The 19,235-nt window shown below is 44.6% G+C and overlaps 1 long non-coding RNA gene across 9 annotated transcripts in view; it reads left to right on the top strand.

Annotated features, from left to right (window-relative positions):
• Window positions 1–19,235, top strand: part of LOC307225571 — a 93,375-nt gene that overhangs the window by 53,722 nt on the left and 20,418 nt on the right. For 5 of the 9 annotated variants that reach the window (XR_013843064.1, XR_013843067.1, XR_013843068.1 and 2 more), the window contains one exon: window positions 14,849–15,017. This is a non-coding gene — a long non-coding RNA (uncharacterized lncRNA). Of the gene's footprint in view, window positions 1–11,398; window positions 11,542–11,652; window positions 11,834–13,195; window positions 13,281–14,848; window positions 15,018–19,235 lie in introns of those variants that run through there. The other 4 variants (XR_013843065.1, XR_013843066.1, XR_013843071.1 and 1 more) reach the window with 3 other exon arrangements.

The raw sequence follows: 19,235 nt of genomic DNA on the forward strand, positions 1-19,235 counted from the left end.
TTTTGTCAATGAAAAAATGTCATTCTTTCCCCACCTTGTCAATAGAATGCAACCTTTTCAGATGTGGGGCCCACCAGTAACAGCAAGCTGCAACAGAGAACTTGGTTGTTTTCTTTAAAAAAATCTATTAAATCTACTGAATACTTTGAAAATGGCTATAGTACAAATGGTATAACATACAACTGAATATGCCCCCGGAAACCCTGGCCACAGCTGCAGGATCATCAGGTGATAGATTGATCTCTTTATCTTTAAGCACCAGGGGATGGTAGTGGAGGCTGGTGCACTGTGGAAGCAGTGCTATTTTTCTTTAAAAAATAATTAAAAAAAGAGGTGCCAGAACTCACCATGAACACCTCCCTTGTTCTCTTATACCGGCAATGACACTCATCTGAGAGGTGCCGGAACTGAGTTCCAGCAAGTTCCAGCTGAAAAAAGCCCTGCATACAACCAGTCTAAGCAGTGGGTCTGGTCGTCAGCACTGTCCTCTTTACTCTGTGTTGCCCTAGTAGAACACAGCAGGGAGGAGGATGAAGACAAAACTAAAGTTTGTTGGCTCTGTCACTACCTGCCATTGGCTCTGGCTCCACCCAATTTTGGTCTCCCTGCCTTCTGCCCTTCCAGCCGCAATGGGCACCAACTACCACTGATGCACTGAGGACAAAAAGCAAAGTTTTGCTCTACTGAGCGACTTGACGAGGAAATACTACATTTCCATAGAGTCAATATGAATACAATGCATAGGAAGCTCAAAGTGGTTTTTTCTTAAATGGCTGGAGATCATTCAAGGATGAATTTGAAAACTTCAACTCTAAAGTAGGACTCCTGTCATGGTGAGGAGGGAGATGCCATTTTGTGGTTCACCTCAGGTGCAGTAAGATCATTCAGTGTCAGTTCTGACAGTTATTGGCAGCCATTGTCTTATAGGTGTGTGTTTTAAGTTCACTTGTCTACTGAGATGTAAGTCGCAACTAAATGTGCACAGGAATGCAAACTAAGTACACATTTTGGCACCCTTTCCCTGAGACAAGAATTGTACTCCAAACTTTGGAGTAATGCAAGAAACCTGAAAGGCCACTGCATTCTGACCCATGTATTCGCTCAGGAAGTATGTATCACGCTGATTCACTTTATATCTCAATCATCCCTAATTTAAGCTCATCACAGCAAGCTTTCCCCACTTCTCACCATTGATGAAGTACTTGATAACACACAATGAAAGTGACCATCATGGACAAGCAAACATGAGATGGAAGCTTCAGATGATAACTAAAATGACCGTGGTAAAATTGTTTGTTTTCAAAGAATCACATGAGAGCAAAGGCCTTAGTTTACCATCAGCCCATTGGTTTATCCAGCACCACAGAATGCTCTCAGCTGGATAAATGGGCAAAGTAAAGACTTATGAAAATCCCATCCGTTAATCTCCCTATGCCTTAATACCCCATCTGTAGAAAGGGGGATAAGTCTACTCTACCTCACAGTGGGTGTCTGGAGGATAAGCATAATGAAGGATATCCAAACTCACTGTTATCATGATGGTGGAGGGAGCATATAAATTATTTAGACAAATGCAATTCATGAAATGGATAATGCAGTGAGCATTGGATCTCATATTTTTAATTTCATGAATCTCCAATAAGACTTATAAAAAACCAGTGACAGATATAATAGGAGAAAGTCAGCTATTTTTAACCTTGCTCTTCTGAGCAGGTTGAATGGCCCTACTTTTGACTTGCTTGCCTCATTATAGAGTCCCTCTGATATATTGGCTTCAATGTGACTTCCCTCTACCTCCATTATTCCAAACTTCACCTTTTGGAAGGAGCAGGTTTCCAGGCTCTTTTGAAATGGGAGTTCAGAGAAGTCTGCTCCAAAAAGCCAGTGTAGGGATTCAGTGTTTGCATTAAACATGTACAGAAGCTGCCGGTATCTGAAGATGTCCATGGATCTCTTTGCACTGCCTTTAGGCAGCCGACAGACTGGATTATGGGAACGAAGTGGTTTGTGAGTCAGATTCAGTGGCACACTCCAGTTCTGTTGTGTCACTCTGATATCGTCAAGTACATTAACTGGTGGTGGAAGCCAAATTTGTAGTTCATAGAAGCAGAAACCAGAAAAAATTGCCTCACAGGAGTGTAGACAAGCAGCCTGGGCGTGCTTGTAGATGTTACAATAATTAAAACCTTAAAATCTTTCCACCAATGGTGCCAGGTTTCTCCCCTTCCCCTCTGTCCCTTCAAACTAAGGTGCTGATAACTCACTCTATTCATACTCTTCCACACAGACCTTTAAATATTATTTCATGCATTCCTTATTCCTGGAAAATATATATTCACATTGCCTCATGATATTAAATCCTGCGTATATACAGTTAATTAGCGATATGTGCTTCAACACCTCAGCACCACTGCTGCTCCTTTTCCACCTCCCTGAGATAGCTGCCTCACTTTGCCTCATGATAGGGTTACATGCCCTGGGTATTGTGTTCTATGGACATTTCAATCTACAGTATTTTTATTACAGGCAACGACCGATTAACAAGCACCCAAAAGATGAGTGATTGCACACACGCACATGGAGTTGAACCCAGAAGTGACCCAAAAGTATCACTCAACACATTATGAAATAGGCAGAACAGGGGCAGAATGGGGGTGGGGAATAACAGGGTAGGGCACACTGATACACACTCCAGAGATGCCCACAGGGACCAGGATCAGAATCCCTGATCTGGACCTTGTGTCAAAATGAATTTTCTCCACCACAAAAATGAGTTCCAAAGCTTTACTGCCAAACAGTCTTAAATACTAGTTACAATAAGATAAGTGTTATAAAATGGCCAAGTAGCACATTGCAAACAAGCAATGGGGTTCAGCCCTTTATGCTGTTCAGTAAACTTTCTACCATCTGGCCCCAGAGGAAGATGCTAAGTTTGTTAATCATTGCAGAACTTCTCTTCAACAGCTGCTGCTGCCAGTACTAGCCATCTCCAATAAAGCACAGGCTGGCTTCTCAGGTTTCAGCTTCCTGCTGTGAGAGCTCAGGACTTCCTGTTTCCGGTGATGAGTCATCAAGTAGTTTAGTGCACTGAAATGGCAAAATAGCAGCCTTCATTGACGCTTTTGACAAAGTGCAACTTTTTGCCTACGGTAAAATGCCTTTACAACATTTTCAATACAATGCATTAAAATACACCATTTTATGTACATTAAACTTATAACTTTAATATGGAGCACATGAAGGCCCCACCTTTTAGAGTTTTATTTCAGAGGACAGTTTCAGGTGATGTAAAAGATCTCTGCCTGAGTACCTGGAAAGCTGGTATGAGTCACAGTAGATATTATTGAGCTAGATGGACAAATTGTCTGATGTGGTATATAAGCTTCCTCTGTTTCTGTGTAACAGATTGGTCACAGTATAGAGAATGGAAGGCTTCCTGCTAATAGTGACAGCACCTGAGGCTGAACTTCAGGTGAGATGAATGGACGAGAAGATTGATTCTTAACTTATAGAAGAAGGTGCCTAGGAAACACCTTCCCTTCTCTTCCTTGGTCTGATGCAGACACCAGGAAGACTTCTATTTCCAATCGTTTCTTTGCAGGGGTAGGAAAAAGAGGAGCAGTGAATGGGTAGGAATTGTGGGTTCTAGTGTTGGGATCCATGGGCTATGCTATCCTTGTAGACCTACATTAAAAAATAAATTAAAAATCCAGCTTTGCTTAAAGGATGAATACCTATCAGAACTATCCAACACCTCATACCAGTAAATGAATAGACTTTGAAAGTGTCTTTGAATCAGGTGTGTTTTTGAATTTTCACACTTCTTGTTCTCTTCCCCATCGCAGAAAAAGTGGACCTGAAGAAAAATCTCTCAATGTATGTTTGTTTATTTTAAGGCACAGCTGTCAAGTTCTGGCCTGACATATTTCTCTAAGATCATTTTACTTAGTACAGCAATGTGCTTTTTTTCTTTTTGCCTGAAGGTGACAGATGATACTTTATGAGTTTCAAAAATATTACCAATATTCAGTGTGCTAAACCAGAGAGTAGTCATTAAGCTCCTTGTCTCCTGGTGTAGTGTTTGAAGTCATGTGCTGATATCGCTGGAATGGTGTCAGGTTAGATCTGCGAAACCTTGAGCTACTTTGTTGATGCTATGAGGCAGCTTCTTCACTGTTAATAATGTGCTTCATAGGCTGTAGGTAGCATTTTGTGTCTCTTTCTCCATCTCCCTTGGGCTCTTTGCTGTAAGCATTTTCATGTTGGTGATGACTTAATGCTGTACTTTCCACCAGTTTTTTCTCTGTCTGCCATTGTGACTCTTTTCCATTTTCTGCTCCTGAAGAGGAGACAGATCCAGTCATAAATGTTTAAATGCTTGCAGTAAAAAACCCCCTGAAAGAATGACTATATACAGAAGACACTGCACATAATTTGTAATTTTCTAAAGTGCATTGAGAAAAAGACTTATCTTTTTCTGGGAACTGCTCTGAGACCTCCAGGTATAGAGCAGTATATAAATTCAATAAATTATAATAATAATCTCACCTCCTTTACAAATCTTGCCTTGCCTGTCCTATTTGGATTCTGAATGAAATACTGCTGAGACCCAAGTGTGTTATCTGGTGATAATTTACACAAAATAGAAGCCCCGGAGATCTCTGATCCAGCATGTGAGGAGGGGGTGTTACTCCCCCCCCATGCTGTTTTCCTCCCCAGAATACCACAATCTGCTATTTTTCTCGTCCATTGCTTCTGAGTGTGAGATGGTGCTGATGCTTCAGATAATGTGTGTGAGAAGAATCAGACCCCCTTCCCCACACACCATGGTCCCCACACACCTCGGGTCCAGTATTGGACCACTTTGACCGGATATCCCCAGCCGATGTGGACAGACTCCTCCAAGCTGGAAAGCCCACCACCTGTCCTCTTGACCCGTGCCCGTCTTGGCTGATTAGAGCGTGTCCAGACGAGGTGCGGGCCCCCCTGGGGGATATCATCAATTTGTCCCTTGGCACCGGGATATTCCCAGGGGAATTGAAGGAGGCAGTGGTGCGCCCGCTCTTAAAGAAAACATCATTAGATCCCTTAAAGGTAAAGGTAAAGGTACCCCTGCCCGTAAGGGCCAGTCTTGCCAGACTCTAGGGTTGTGCGCTCATCTCACTCTATAGGCCGGGAGCCAGCGCTGTCCGCAGACACTTCTGGGTCACGTGGCCAGCGTGACAAGCTGCATCTGGTGAGCCAGCGCAGCACACGGAACACCGTTTACCTTCCCGCTGGTAAGCGGTCCTTATTTATCTACTTGCACCAGGAGGTGCTTTCGAACTGCTAGGTTGGCAGGCGCTGGGACTGAACGATGGGAGCGCACCCCACCGCCGGGATTCAAACTGCCAACCATGCGATCGGCAAGTCCTAGGCGCTGAGGTTTTACCCACAGCGCCACCCGCGTCCCTATTAGATCCCTTAGATCTATCCAATTACCACCCGGTTTCGAATCTTCCATTCCTGGGTAAGGTGATTGAGAGAGCGGTTGCTGAACAGCTTGGTAGGTTTCTGGATGAAACATCGGCTCTGGATCCATTCCAGTCTGGCTTCCGCGCTGGTCATGGGACCGAGATGGCTCTGGTCGCCCTAACAGATGATCTCCGCAGGCAGCTGGATCAAGGCGGGTTGGGGCTGCTGATTCTTCTAGACCTGTCAGCAGCCTTCGACATGGTCGATCACGAACTCCTGGACCACCACCTTGCCGACGTGGGGATCCAGGGCACAGTCCTTCAATGGCTGCGCTCATTTCTCTCTGGTCGGGGACAGAGGGTGGCGCTTGGGGGGGAATTGTCATCGTGCCACTCCTTGGTGTGTGGAGTGCCTCAGGGTGCGATACTCTCCCCGATGCTTTTCAACATCTTTATGTGCCCCCTCGCCCAGCTTGTCCAGAGTTTTGGGCTGGGTTGCCATCAGTATGCCAATGACACCCAACTCTATTTGTTGATGGATGGCCATCCTGACTCGGCCCCAGACACACTGACCAGATGTTTGGAAGCTGTGGCTGGATGGTTACGTGGGAGCCGGTTGAACTTAAATCCTTCGAAGACAGAGGTCCTCTGGCTGGGACGGGACGATATGGGATTGAGGGGGCAACTCCTATCTCTTGCGGGGGTGCAATTAGTGCCAGCACCGTCCGTTAAGAGTTTGGGTGTAATCTTCGATACCTCCCTCCCTACGGAGGCGCAGATTACAGCTATAACAAAGGTGGCATTTTTTCATCTCCGCCAAGCTAAGCAGTTGGCCCCTTATCTCTCTCGCCCTGACCTAGCCACTGTGATCCACGCAACGGTCACCTCCAGACTGGATTATTGTAACTCGCTCTACGTGGGGTTGCCCTTGAGACTGACCCAGAAACTCCAGCGGGTGCAGAATGCCGCGGCGAGACTCCTTATGGGGTCTTCGCTGCGAGATCACATTCATCTGGTACTATACCACCTGCACTGGCTCCCGGTGGAGTACAGGATCAGGTTTAAGGTGCTGGTTTTAACCTTTAAAGCCCTATACGGCCTAGGACCCTCGTACCTATGGGACCGCCTCTGCTGGTATGCCCCACAGAGGAACCTACGGTCTGCAAATTAAAACATCCTGAAGGTCCCAGGCCACAGAGAGGTTAGGCTGGCCTCAACTAGAGCCAGTGCTTTCTCAGCTGCGGCTCCAATCTGGTGGAACGCTCTGTCAGAAGAGACTAGGGCCCTGCGGGACCTGACATCTTTCCACAGGGCCTGCAAGACAGAGTTGTTCCACCAGGCCTTTGGTCAAGGCGCAGCCTGACTCCCTCCTCTGGCAACCTGCACAGAATTTTGCTTAACGGTTGCCATTAATTTGATTTTAATTAATTTTTATAATGAAATGTTATTTGATTGTTTGATTATTTGATTGTTGTTAGCCGCCCTGAGCCCGGCTTTGGCTGGGGAGGGCGGGATATAAATAAAATTTATTATTATTATTATTTATTATTATTAAACCAGATCTTCATTTGTGGTTGCTTAAAAGACAATTAAAACAATCCAGGGCCTAAATTATGGTAAATATGTCGACCATTTTGGGTTTTAGATTATTTCATTGGTGTTTCATATTTGCAAACCCCTTCCACAGCCTAGTTCTGAGGTAGTAAACCTGGACCTGTTCTGTACCACTTCAGGTGACAGAGGACAGCTTTTGTGACCTAATGTCTTTTCATACAAATAAAGAAATCCTCCAGATAAAAAAACAAGATATTTGTGAGAGGGTTAGGCTGGATTGGGGTAGTCAGTGTAGTGGTTCCAGATATTTTAAGATGCTTTTAAATGTCATTACTGTATCCATCTCATGAGTTACCCAAGAGGCGGAATTCCAGAGTACAGTGAGTGTAACGGCCAAAAAGACCCACTTCTACGTTGTGATTAAGCAACAATCTGCTGGTCATAGAGTGGCCAATAGAGTCTCCTTAGGTAAAGGTAAAGGTACCCCTGCCCGTATGGGCCAGTCTTGACAGACTCTGGGGTTGTGCGCCCATCTCACTCAAGAGGCCAGGGGCCAGCGCTGTCCGGAGACACTTCCGGGTCACGTGGCCAGCGTGACAAAGCTGCATCTGGTGAGCCAGAGCCGCACACGGAAACGCCGTTTACCTTCCCGCTGGTAAGCGGTCCCTATTTATCTACTTGCACCCGGAGGTGCTTTCGAACTGCGAGGTTGGCAGGCGCTGGGACCGAGCAGCGGGAGCGCACCCCGCCGCAGGGATTCGAACCGCCGACCTTTCGATCGGCAAGTCCTAGGCGCTGAGGCTTTAACCCACAGCGCCACCTGCGTCCCTTAGAGTCTCCTTAGAAGATCTTAAACAGCAGGTTCTCGTGTACCAGGGAGAAGCAGTCCGTAAGATATTTAAGTTTGTGACTTTAAATATCAGCAACGAAACTTTGGACTTGTCCTAGTGGCTAATGTGTAGTCAGTGCAGATCTTTCAGCACTGGGATAATATGTGTAAAACTGACCCAACTAAGCACCCTAGCTACTCTAACTTGCGCAGCTTCCAAACCAGGCCTAAGGGTAGCACCACATATAGCACATCAGAGTGGTGAGGTTACTAATGTATGGAACACCATGACAAGGCTATTCCTGTCCAGGGACAGCCATAGTTGGCACACCAACCAAAGCTGACTAATGAACACTCCAAACCGCTGAGTTCACCTGGACATTTGGTGACAGTGAGGTATCTAGCTGCAGCTCCAAACATTGCACCTACTCCTTCAGGGAACGGAATTCTATGTGGAGGGAATTGTTTATATGGTGGCAGGGATACGGAAAGAAGCTGCTGTGGGGACATACTGCTGCAGTCATGAGCAAAGGCTCCCAGAATGAACACATCATTGTGCAAGTTGAGCCCTCTCCAAGGGAATGTACAAGTGTGGTCCTCTTGGGATGTCCTATGTCTGGAACCTGATATCAGTGTACCCCTCTAGTCCACATCCCTGATACTCTGGAACCCTGTGAGATTGAGGTTCCCAACTGCACAGAAAGCACCACATGCATACAGCTGTACATGCATAGAGGCCTCTTTCATGCATTGAATTGAACATATCATCCTTGGGCAGAGAAGAAATGTTATGACCAGTGAATGGCACCCAGTATTGAGAGCATAGGGACGCGGGTGGTGCTGTGGTCTAAACCACTGAGCCTAGGGCTTGCCGATCAGAAGGTTGGCGGTTCGAATCCCCACGACGGGGTGAGCTCCCGTTGCTCGGTCCCTGCTCCTGCCAACCTAGCAGTTGGAAAGCACAAAGTGCAAGTAGATAAATAGGTACCGCTCCAGCGAGAAGGTAAACGGCGTTTCCGTGCGCTGCTCTGGTTCGCCAGAAGCGGCTTCGTCATGCTGGCCCCATGACCCGGAAGCTGTACGCTGGCTCCCCTGGCCAATAAAGCAAGATGAGCACCACAACCCCAGAGTCGGTCATGACTGGACCTAATGGTCAGGGGTCCCTTTACCTTTACCTTTATTGAGAGCATGGCTAGCCAGCACAGCTGAGCTCATCCTTCTGCTGAGCACCTGAGTGCTTTTTCTGAAGAGGGCTTTAATGAGCAAAAGCTCCTTTATTCTGTTTCCCAGAAGTTTTCTTAGATGCATGTTGATATTGGTTTAGGCTTGCCAGGCATTGTATTTAGACATGTTACAGTTCAGCCTGCACTGATGTACTTGAAGCGAAGGCCAGCGTTGCACAACTGTCAGGTGCTGCTCAGATACACTCACTGTTGTGCCAGCTGATAGACAGACACATCAGCACACTTGGGTGTTTTTTTTAATCTATCCCCAGGCAACATCTTGTTTATGTGTTCTGAGAAAAAAATATATTAGCATGTTTTCAGTGACACAACAAAGGCACAATATAAAATACCAGGTATGAGCTGTGTGCTTGTTGCTGAGGTTGGCACTTCAGTGTTCCTGTTTCCAGGGTTACAGCTGATCTTTTTTTATGCCAGTTGTTCTCATCAGTAGTGATTTGGCTTTTTCCAAGGTCCACTGTTTTAGCCTACATTTTTAACTGTCAAGCCCTTTCCCTTCAAATAAAGTTCATTACTCATTGTTCAGGGCACTGGCACCCACAGGAAGGAGGCTAAATTAGTGGCAGCTCTCTTAACATTTAGCATAAAATGTGCAAACCCCCATGAGAGTAGATGATTCATTTATCTTAAAAACAAAAAAATGGGGTTCTATTCATACAGAGGCATCTTCTGAAACTGCCGACTGATTTATGACTTGTGAAATTCACAGTGCTTTTGAAAAAATCACCTATGTGCTGAGCTAGGAAGTAATCTATTGTTTAAGCACTGCTGCAAGACTGAGAAACAAGTGCCAAGTGTAGGGAAAATGATTATGAGTGTCGTCCTAAGACTATAAAATATATGATGCAGTGCAACTGTAGGAAAGCTAGAAATGCCATTTTGGGAAGAGGCCATAGGTTAACGGCAGATAATGCAAAGGTAGAGTATGTGTTTCATATGCTTAAGGGCTCACATTTAGCCACTGGGGTCACTAGTTAGAAAGGATATTGAGCAAACCTATGAAAGATCTCTGAACAAATCCCTAATGGATAGTAGCCAGCTAGATGCTTCTGACAATATAGTGGAACTTCATATATTCATATGCAAGAATGAATAATTTTGCATACAAATCTGTGTATGAAAGCACTTGGAGAATATGTTGAAGGCAGCAGTTGTTGATAATAGACATTCTGACTGCAAATGGAATAGGCTGGAATTTGATAGGACAGGTGATTTTACCATGGAAACGCATGGTTCTGGAATAGGGTGACCTCTATTTGAGAGAATGGTCCTCTAGTTGAAGAGCTCCCCAATCCCAATTAGAGAACCCTAAGAACAGGGGGAGCCTCAAACTCTCCCATCAACAGCTAGCGCTTGGAGAGCCATCTGAACAGTCACACAGGTCACCTGATAACATTCCTCTTTACCCCACTATGGTGAAACATATTCTATTTCTATTTAAATTGTGGCGATCTCTTCAAAATGTGCATCTATGCATACAAATAAGACATGCAGCTTTAAGACATGCACTACATGGAGGTGCTGAGTTATGCAGCTGGCACCTCCATTCAATCCCTGCTAGGTCTGAATGTGTGAACCAGGCCACAAAGTCGAGGAAAGCAGGATCCAGTGAGAAAGTTTGACGTGGGTGGTGTGCTGGTGGTAGGCAGACAGGTGAGCTTTGGATTCCCCAAAAAGGAAGCCAACGAGAACAAGGAGGTAGTCTCTCTCTCTCTCTCTCTCTCTCTCTCTCTCTCTCTCTCTCTCTCCCTCCCTCCCTCCCTCTCATTATTATTTATTAAATTTGTATACCACCCTTCATCCAAAGAAAATAGGGCAATTCACAACATAAAAATACAAAATAAGAACATATTGTATTAGCAATCTGACCTAATCAGCAAAGCATCTCTAGGGTTATAATCTGAAAAATTTCTTCACCAGTTCATGATGCAGTTCACATTCCATAGTACATTGCTACGTATGTTAGGATATTTTGTGCAGAATCATTTTGAGCAAGGATGCATTATTCTGAAAAATAATGAAATATTTTCGCTGAATGCTTTGTTGAGTGCTCATTCTATGGAATACTGGGCTGTGTTTTGTAGCACAGTTTGAATGCACAATTGAATATTTTCCTTTGTACATTCTTGAGCTACTACTACATAGAACATGAGCATCTTTCTTAGTTTATTTTCAGCTGCCACACCTGAAAGTAACAACATAGCATGGGACTCTCTCCTACTGAAACCTGTAAGATAGGAATTTCTTTTAATGAGTTTGGCTGAATTATTATTTATTACATTTTTATGCAACCTTTGCTTTTCCTTCCATCCTTACAGTGACCCTGTGAAATAGATTAGGCTGAAAAAGAGTGACTGGCTCACGGTCACCCAGTAATCTCCTTGGCTGAATGAAGGTTTGAACCTGGGTCTCCCCAGTCCTACATGCTAACCCCCACTTGCTGGATCATCACCTTGTCATGGTGAGTGGGCTTGCATGTTCCTATGACCCTTGTGAGTGAAGCCGTCGGGAATCTCGTACTCCCAGCAGGGGTCACCCAAAGCGGTAAGGTCAAAGGGAAGGAGCTAGACAAAGAATGATCCAAGAAGTCCTCAACGGCAGAACAGGCAGATGATAACAAACAGTATGTTACAATGGCTGTGAAGGCCATGATCCTACACTTTGTCGAAGGGAAACTCCTCACTGGAGTAGAAATCATATATCGAACAGATGGAAAGCTCTTCAATCTGAGCAGGCTGAAAGCAAAGAGTAAGGTTACCGTAACTTCTGTCATAGAGTTTCAGTATGCTGATGACAACGTAGTGTGCGCATGCTCAGAGCATGATCTCCAAACCATCCTAAGTACCTTTGCAGAAGCTTACGAAAAGCTTGGCCTATCACTCAACATCCAAAAAACCAAAGTGCTACACCAAGTACAAAATAACCCCTCTGCAGTACCACAAATCCAACTCAGTGGTGTAATGTTGGAAAATGTTGATCACTTCTCCTACCTAGGCAGTTATCTTTCCACAAGGGCCAACACTGATGCCGAAATCCAGCATCGCCTGGGCTCTGAGAGTGGGGCTTTCTCCTGATTGAAGTGCAGAGTGTCTGAGGACTGGGACATTTGCAGGGAAACCAAAATGCTTGTTTACAAAGCTATTGTACTACCAACCTTACTATATGCTTGTGAAACATGGACCACTTATAAACGCCATCTCCAACTCCTCGAAAGATTCCATCAACGGTGTCTCTGAAATTTTTTACACTCGCTTGGGAAGACAGGCGAACTAATATCAGTGTACTGGAAGATGCAAAGATCACCAATGTTGAAGCAATGATACTTCAACATCAACTTTGTTGGACTGGTCATGTTGTGCGGATGCCTGATGATCGTCTTCCAAAGCAACTTCTCTATTCTGAACTTTAAAATGGACATAATGCTGGTAGTCAACAAAAGAGGTTTAAAGACTATCTCAAGGCAAATCTAAAAAATGTAGTATAAACACTGACAACTGGGAAACACTGGCCTGCAAGCGCTCCAGTTGGAGAACAGCCTTTACCAAAGGTGTCATGGGCTTTGAAGACACCCAAACTCAGGACACAAGGGAGAAACGTGCTAAGAGGAAGGCATGCTTGGCAAACCCACACCGTGATCAACTCCCGCACGGAAACCAATGTCCCCACTGTGGAAGGACATGTGGATCCAGAATTGGCCTCCAAAGTCACTTACAGACTCATTGTTAAAACCGTGTTTATGGAAGACAATCTTACTTGGCTACGAGTGATCGCCAAAGAAGATGTCATGCTAACCACTAGACCAAGCACCACTTTGGCTCTGGCTCACGTCCCACTGCAACAATCTTAGACTACAGGGTCTCCTCGGACCAAATTAATGCAGCTAATTCAGAAAAAGAGACTTCAGGATTGCATCCTCTAGCTAAAAGAAATAAATATAGTTTTAACTGTATGAGCTAGACTCTTTTATAAACATTGGCTATTCCTGGACTCCCAAGTGGCTAGCTTGGTGAAATAAAATGAAAGCTCTGTTACTTTTAAATATTAGGTGGAACAATCCAGAAACATTGCTGTTGTAGCAAAACATAACAACACACTTTATTTTCTGGGAACTGCACAAATTTAAAAAAAGAAACATACACTACTGTGGTTCAGTACATGGCTTTGGCAATAAGGCAGAATGCTTGATGGTTGACCAGCCAAGTGAGTCAGGGGCAGAAGGTCATATTTACTGTGGTAGATTTTTTTTTTTTAAATGCGGTTTTTCATCTGATCTGTGCCCCTCCTATTCTCCTTAAAGCAAAAGCCTGAATTTTGATTCCCCTCGTCCAGTGTGAAATTTACATGTGAAGTTTCTCCTGTTTTTACACACAAGGGGCCTGATCCAAACATGTTTGTGAACAGCGTGGTATGCTGCACAGCCATTCTTTGTCTAAAGGTCCCCATTTCCATATTCAGATAGGTGGTGGGGCAGAGAAGCTGGACAACTTGCTGAAAAGTTCTTTCTTTCTCCCTTCCCTCCTCCTACTGCAGCATTATTGGGAAACATGCCAGAGTCTGGCTTGCTGTGGCAGCTGAACCTGAGCTCATGTTTTTTTGCTCTCCAAACCCACAAACCCAGGTTCAAACATTGCAATAAGCCAGACTGCAGCAGTAGGAGCAGGGCCACTGTGGACCTGTAAACTGATGTTGCCTGCAGTGGCCAGCTCTTCCTCTGCTCTTCCTTCACTAGCCACAAAGGACCTTTACTGCATATTTTCCCCACACTCCTTTGAGTAAAATGGAAACTTTATAGTACACTATCATTAAAACCACACAAGTATTTTTTCCTGGATTAGCAAAAAGCAAATACACAAAGGCAACTGTAAGGCATGTATTTACTGGGCAAAAATGATCCAAAGCAAAAGACGTTTCCAGGCACAATTTTTATTCACTCGTTTCAAATCTTACATTTGGACCTACGTTTCTGGGGCCCTGAAGCTTGATCTGCTATGTGGGCCCTTTCACAAACAGCAATGAGGTCTAGGTAACCACTATTATCTTCTTCAATGGGGCTGTGTCACGACAGATCACCGCCCTTTACAACATTACAACCCAGTGCTATTTTTCTAGAAAAACGGGTGCTGGAAGTCACCACGAACTCCTCCCTTGTTCTCTGGCACCCACCTGAGAGGTGTCAGAATTGAGTTCCAGTTGGGAAAAAAACCTGGTGCTGCTGACTCTCAAACTTTGGGATTGTTGAAATATAGACAACTAAAAATTAATCAATACTAGACCAATTTTTTTAAAGCAATGTGAACTAAAGTTGCTTCTGGGGCCACTCTGGATTTAGAGCCCCTGTTATTGCTTTCCTAGCAGATCTGTCCCTCATTTGGCCATCTTGTTTGCCATACCAAGAGTGTTCAAAATCCTAGATTCCACATTGATAGGACACATTATATTGATGCTATCTAAATAATGGTGCCTTTTCTCAAACTGTATAGTGGTAAGGTACTAAAAATTTGCTCTGCCTTATGTGGAAAGGTTTTACCCAATGGTCTATGATCACGAGAGTCCTGTGGATTGCAGTGGTTTTCCTAGATTTCAGGGAATTCACATATAGTTATAAACTACGGTAAGTTTAAGCATCTTACACCAAAGATAATTTAAATATGCAGTTGGGTTTGTTTGTTTTTTTAGTCCCAATCACTGTGTTGTTTGTTTTTAAACTATCAGAGATCAATTTAATAATGTGTCCTCCTAATGTTTTTGCTGCTTCTGCTTCTTATTAGGTTTTGAAGACATCTCCGGTTACACGTGTACGGACACATGAATCGTATCTCTAAATAGCTGTGATTAGACTGTGTGGAAATGCCTCAGAGATGCCTTCTTCCTTTCCCACAATAACTTTCCAGAAGACAGAACATCTTGCTGTCTGGACACGTTAAACCTTTGGATGAGGTAATATGAAAATTCTTCTACTGCTCTTATTTCCACTTGTGTATGTTTTTCCTGGCTCAGAATCAGTGACCCAGTTATTGTAGCTCCTTAGTTCTTGTACTTCTTCCAAAGTATTTTGTTTATCTTTGAGCCTGCAAGCTCATGTGTGTGCACACACGTTTTTCCTTTCCTGCCCTTTTGCCTCTTCCTCACAGTAGATCTGAGAGGTGTGGGAGGTTGACAGCAATTACCGTATGCTACTGCTGCACTTTGTGCAAAAGAGTGAACTGTGGGAAAGGGCAATGAATGCAAGGAGCAAGGAAACAGGTCCACCAGATATCATGGGCCAATCTCCCTTGCTGTGTTTGGGTCAATATGTGGGAGCTCTTGTACCTAAGACTGAACTTAGGCTTAGGAGGCAGGTAGATTTTAAGGGGTCCCACTACTTCCCCATTTCTCAGACTTGAGATAGACTCAGTGGTGTAGCATGGGGGTGTATGGGGACAGTGGCCCCGGGCATGAAATTGTTAGGAGCACAACATTTCAACACCTGGTGCTGTCTCAATACAGCTGTGTGCTTCCATTGCTGGGCTCTGTTAAAAATGGCTTTTCCATGCCAGTCAGGAATTAACCTCCACGACTCTTCTTCTTCTTCTTCTTCTTCTTCTTCTTCTTCTTCTTCTCCTTCTCCTTCTTCTTCTTCTTCTTCTTCTTCTTCTTCTTCTTCTTCTTCTTCTTCTTCTCCTTCTCCTTCTTCTTCTTCTTCTTCTTCTTCTTCTTCTTCTTCTCCTTCTCCTTCTTCTTCTTCTTCTTCTTCTTCTTCTTCTTCTTCTTCTTCTTCTTCTTCTTCTATCTCTCAAGCTGCAATCTCCAGGGTGACACAGACACTATTTCATACATACCCCCTCCATTTCCTTCCCACCCACCCCCAACTCTGTGCAGCCTCGGGTGATGGCAACCCAAGCTACACCACTGGATAGACTTACTGCAGGAAGCATGCACCATCTGGAGAGGATGTTTGAGCTTCTCCATGACTTCTGCCCAAATTCAATGTTCTGTGTTCCTCTTTTGTGTGGAGTAGGAGGTAGAAGCAATGTGGGCTCTGGTCTCTTTGTGGCATTGGCTGACAACAGAACTAGTAGAAGTCAGCTTGTTTATCTGCATTCCCATTTGTTTTAACAAATAAGCCCTGTGCACCTTATGGACTCTGAGGACATACCATGTCCACATCTATGCTTATCATTTCTTGAGGTGCACTGACAATTTTGTGCAGAAGACAAAGCGATACTTTTGCAGCAATGCCCATTTCCCATAATAATTTTTCAGACTCTTTGCTGGCCTAGCACTTGAAAGCCTGCACTTGAAAGGTTTCTAATAGCCTCTCAGGCACAATTAAAGCTTCTTCTTCTTCCTTAAAGCCTAAGTGATTTTGGTCCACTGGCTTCAAAGAGCCGGCATGTCCCATCACGTTCTTGCTGATCCGTTGAGAAGGTCCTCTTGATCATGCCACACATCATATGCACCAAATCCATACGCAGACACAATTTTTTTACACAAATAAGGAATAACCTTTCTTTGGAGACTTGCAAATATTTGGGGAGGGCTTTACAGTCTTTTTTGCAGCATGGGGTGGGTAAATAGGTGGCTGACGTTGCAATCACTTACCTGAGAGTCTCAAGGAACAGAATGACCTTATTTCTGGATTGCACTGAAGGAATATTTGGAAGGACTAGAAAAGCATTGCTTCACTTATTATATATGAAAGCTGCTAATATGCACTATCAAAACCAAATCTTGCATGCATACCCTTCCAAGTGTCCCAAAGCCAAAGCTCTAGTACTGCCCATTACTGGCTTTGGTTCCACCAAAAGCTACCCCACAGCCCCACAATAGATTATCCCTGAAGGAAGGTGGCCCTAGGCAGAAAATATTGCCCACCCGAGGCTTCTATGGGTAGCAAAACTGGGGCATCTTATGAAGATAATAGGTGTAATTGCCCCATTCTCTTCTGAATGGACTCTCATGTTTTTAGCAGCTGCATTAGCATACAATGTACATTTTGTACAGCACAATGTACAATTGCAGCACAATGTACATTTTGTACAGCCAAGGATTCAGCCCCACATTTCTGCTTCCATGATCCTCTTTCTTTTTCTCTGCAGCACCACTGCTGCTACTGCTACGGTCACCACCATTTCCCCCTAGTGTTGATACTGCGCTTGTAACAAACAGCAGTGCAACAGGCAGAAATCTCATGAGAAAACAAGCAGTACTTGTTGAATGTTGGTCTGCCATGCTGTTGCTACGAGCAAGAGGAGCTGCAGGTGTCAGCGGGCAGCGGCAGTGAGATGGTAACTCTCATAATAATACTTTTTTTTTTTTTTTTTTTTTTGCAAGGAAGGAATATCTCAACAGCAGACAAAGATGCTGGGTGACTCTTTAGCTGTGTAAAATATGTGCAGCATGTCATTCCTAAACTTCGGAACTTAATTCAGGGTTTTGGTACCCCCTGAATTAGGCACTTTTGGTGCTAGACAGGAAATTAGCTGGAGACAGCAATCTCTTGGAATGAAGGAAGACTAAAAATTAAAGGTATTCTGGAGTTTCCCCTTCCTCTTTCTTTCTTTTAAAGAATGCATACCTTAATCTATTCAGTGATGGCAGGAGGGATAGATTTTGACTCTACACAAATATCAGATGGTTAAAGCTCCCTGTTTTTCATAAGCAAGACATTCCAGGACTAGTAGGTACATGTTGCCCATTCTAAAGTAGAACATGCTTGGGCCAGTAACAGATAGACAAAGGATAATCTCGGCAGGGAATTTCCTCCTCTGCCTTTTATATTTTTTTCAATCGTTTTGTTCAAGTATATGCACGAGGAAACCTATTGAAATGTATCTGGGTTGTTGTTGTTATTGTTGTTTAAAAACAGACCTCATGGAAAGAGCATGTGAATGGTTCATCCATAGATTCCCCCAGTGTCACATTGCAGCTCCAGTCATTGCATGACAGAAGCAGGAGTTGTGCGGTTCAACCTCCTTGCTCAGAAGCAGAGTGATCCAGCTACACACACATGCACACCCCATCCAAGCAAGCTGTGCAACCCAAACCACAGTGCGCCACAAGCCAAGAGCATGTCACTGCAGTGAAGTTTAGGCAACCCAAAGGGCTCACAAAGCAAGCCAAGACACACAGCTACTGTGTTCCTCTCGCATCAGGACCACTGTGGCATGGAACTGGGAGCAACATAGCATGCATAGCTACACTGGTGCTCAGTCTGCCATCTGGATTCTCTGGCTTGCCAGCACATATTTGCATTACTGAAGAGGGGAGCTGTTACAGGCGGGTTACAGCCAGTTTTAGGCTTATTCATATACTTAACTAATAACCAGGGAGAAATTAATGCAAAGGCATGCCTGGGTGAACAGCAGCATTTCCATCACACCAAAGTGTCTCCATCATTTTGCTTTTTACATTTTGCTGCTGTTGTTCTTTGAGGTTTGTGTGCTCCCTTTTCTGGGGCTGAAGGACAAATCTATCCTAATTTCTTAATGAGGTTAGCAGCAGTATGACTGCCAATATACTCCCTCCCCATCAGTGTTGCATTATCACACTATAAACTTTTGAATGTTTTCCCACCTTGTGATGTTTTATAGGAAAGTGTTGCCAGAGCAGCTTCGTCACACTGGCCACGTGACCCGGAAGTGTCTTCGGACAGCGCTGGCTCCCGGCCTCTTAAGCGAGATGAGCACGCAACCCCAGAGTCGGACACGACTAGCCCGTACGGGCAGGGGTACCTTTACCTTTACCATAGTCTAGAAATGCTGGAATTATGACCAAAAACTTAAGATGTAATTGAGGCATGCATTCATTAGTCCTTGGGAGAAGCCCCATCACTTTGCAGCAGCGCAATAAAATACATGTATTTGTTTATATAAGAGACCCATTGTGGTATGGTGGTTAGAGTGTCGAGCTAGAACTTCCGGGTTAGCGCCTCCGGCAATGGCGGAGTTCCTCTGATCGGGAGGAACTTGCTCCGTGGAATTTAGGGTCTGGCTGCCACGGCGAAGGCGGAGACCCACTAAAAATCGCAGGCGGGAGAAGCCTGTGAACGTGGGATTCGGCTGTCACCTTTTGCGCCTCCTCTACTCGCGGGGAGACCCGGTTTTGGGTATCCGGAGCGATGTGGGGTGAGCGGCGCGGTGCTTCGAATTGACTGCTTCTTTCACGGAGTGAAGC

The sequence above is a fragment of the Podarcis cretensis genome (assembly GCF_951804945.1).
Source record: "Podarcis cretensis genome assembly, chromosome: 10".
NCBI classification, from domain to species: Eukaryota; Metazoa; Chordata; class Lepidosauria; order Squamata; family Lacertidae; genus Podarcis; species Podarcis cretensis.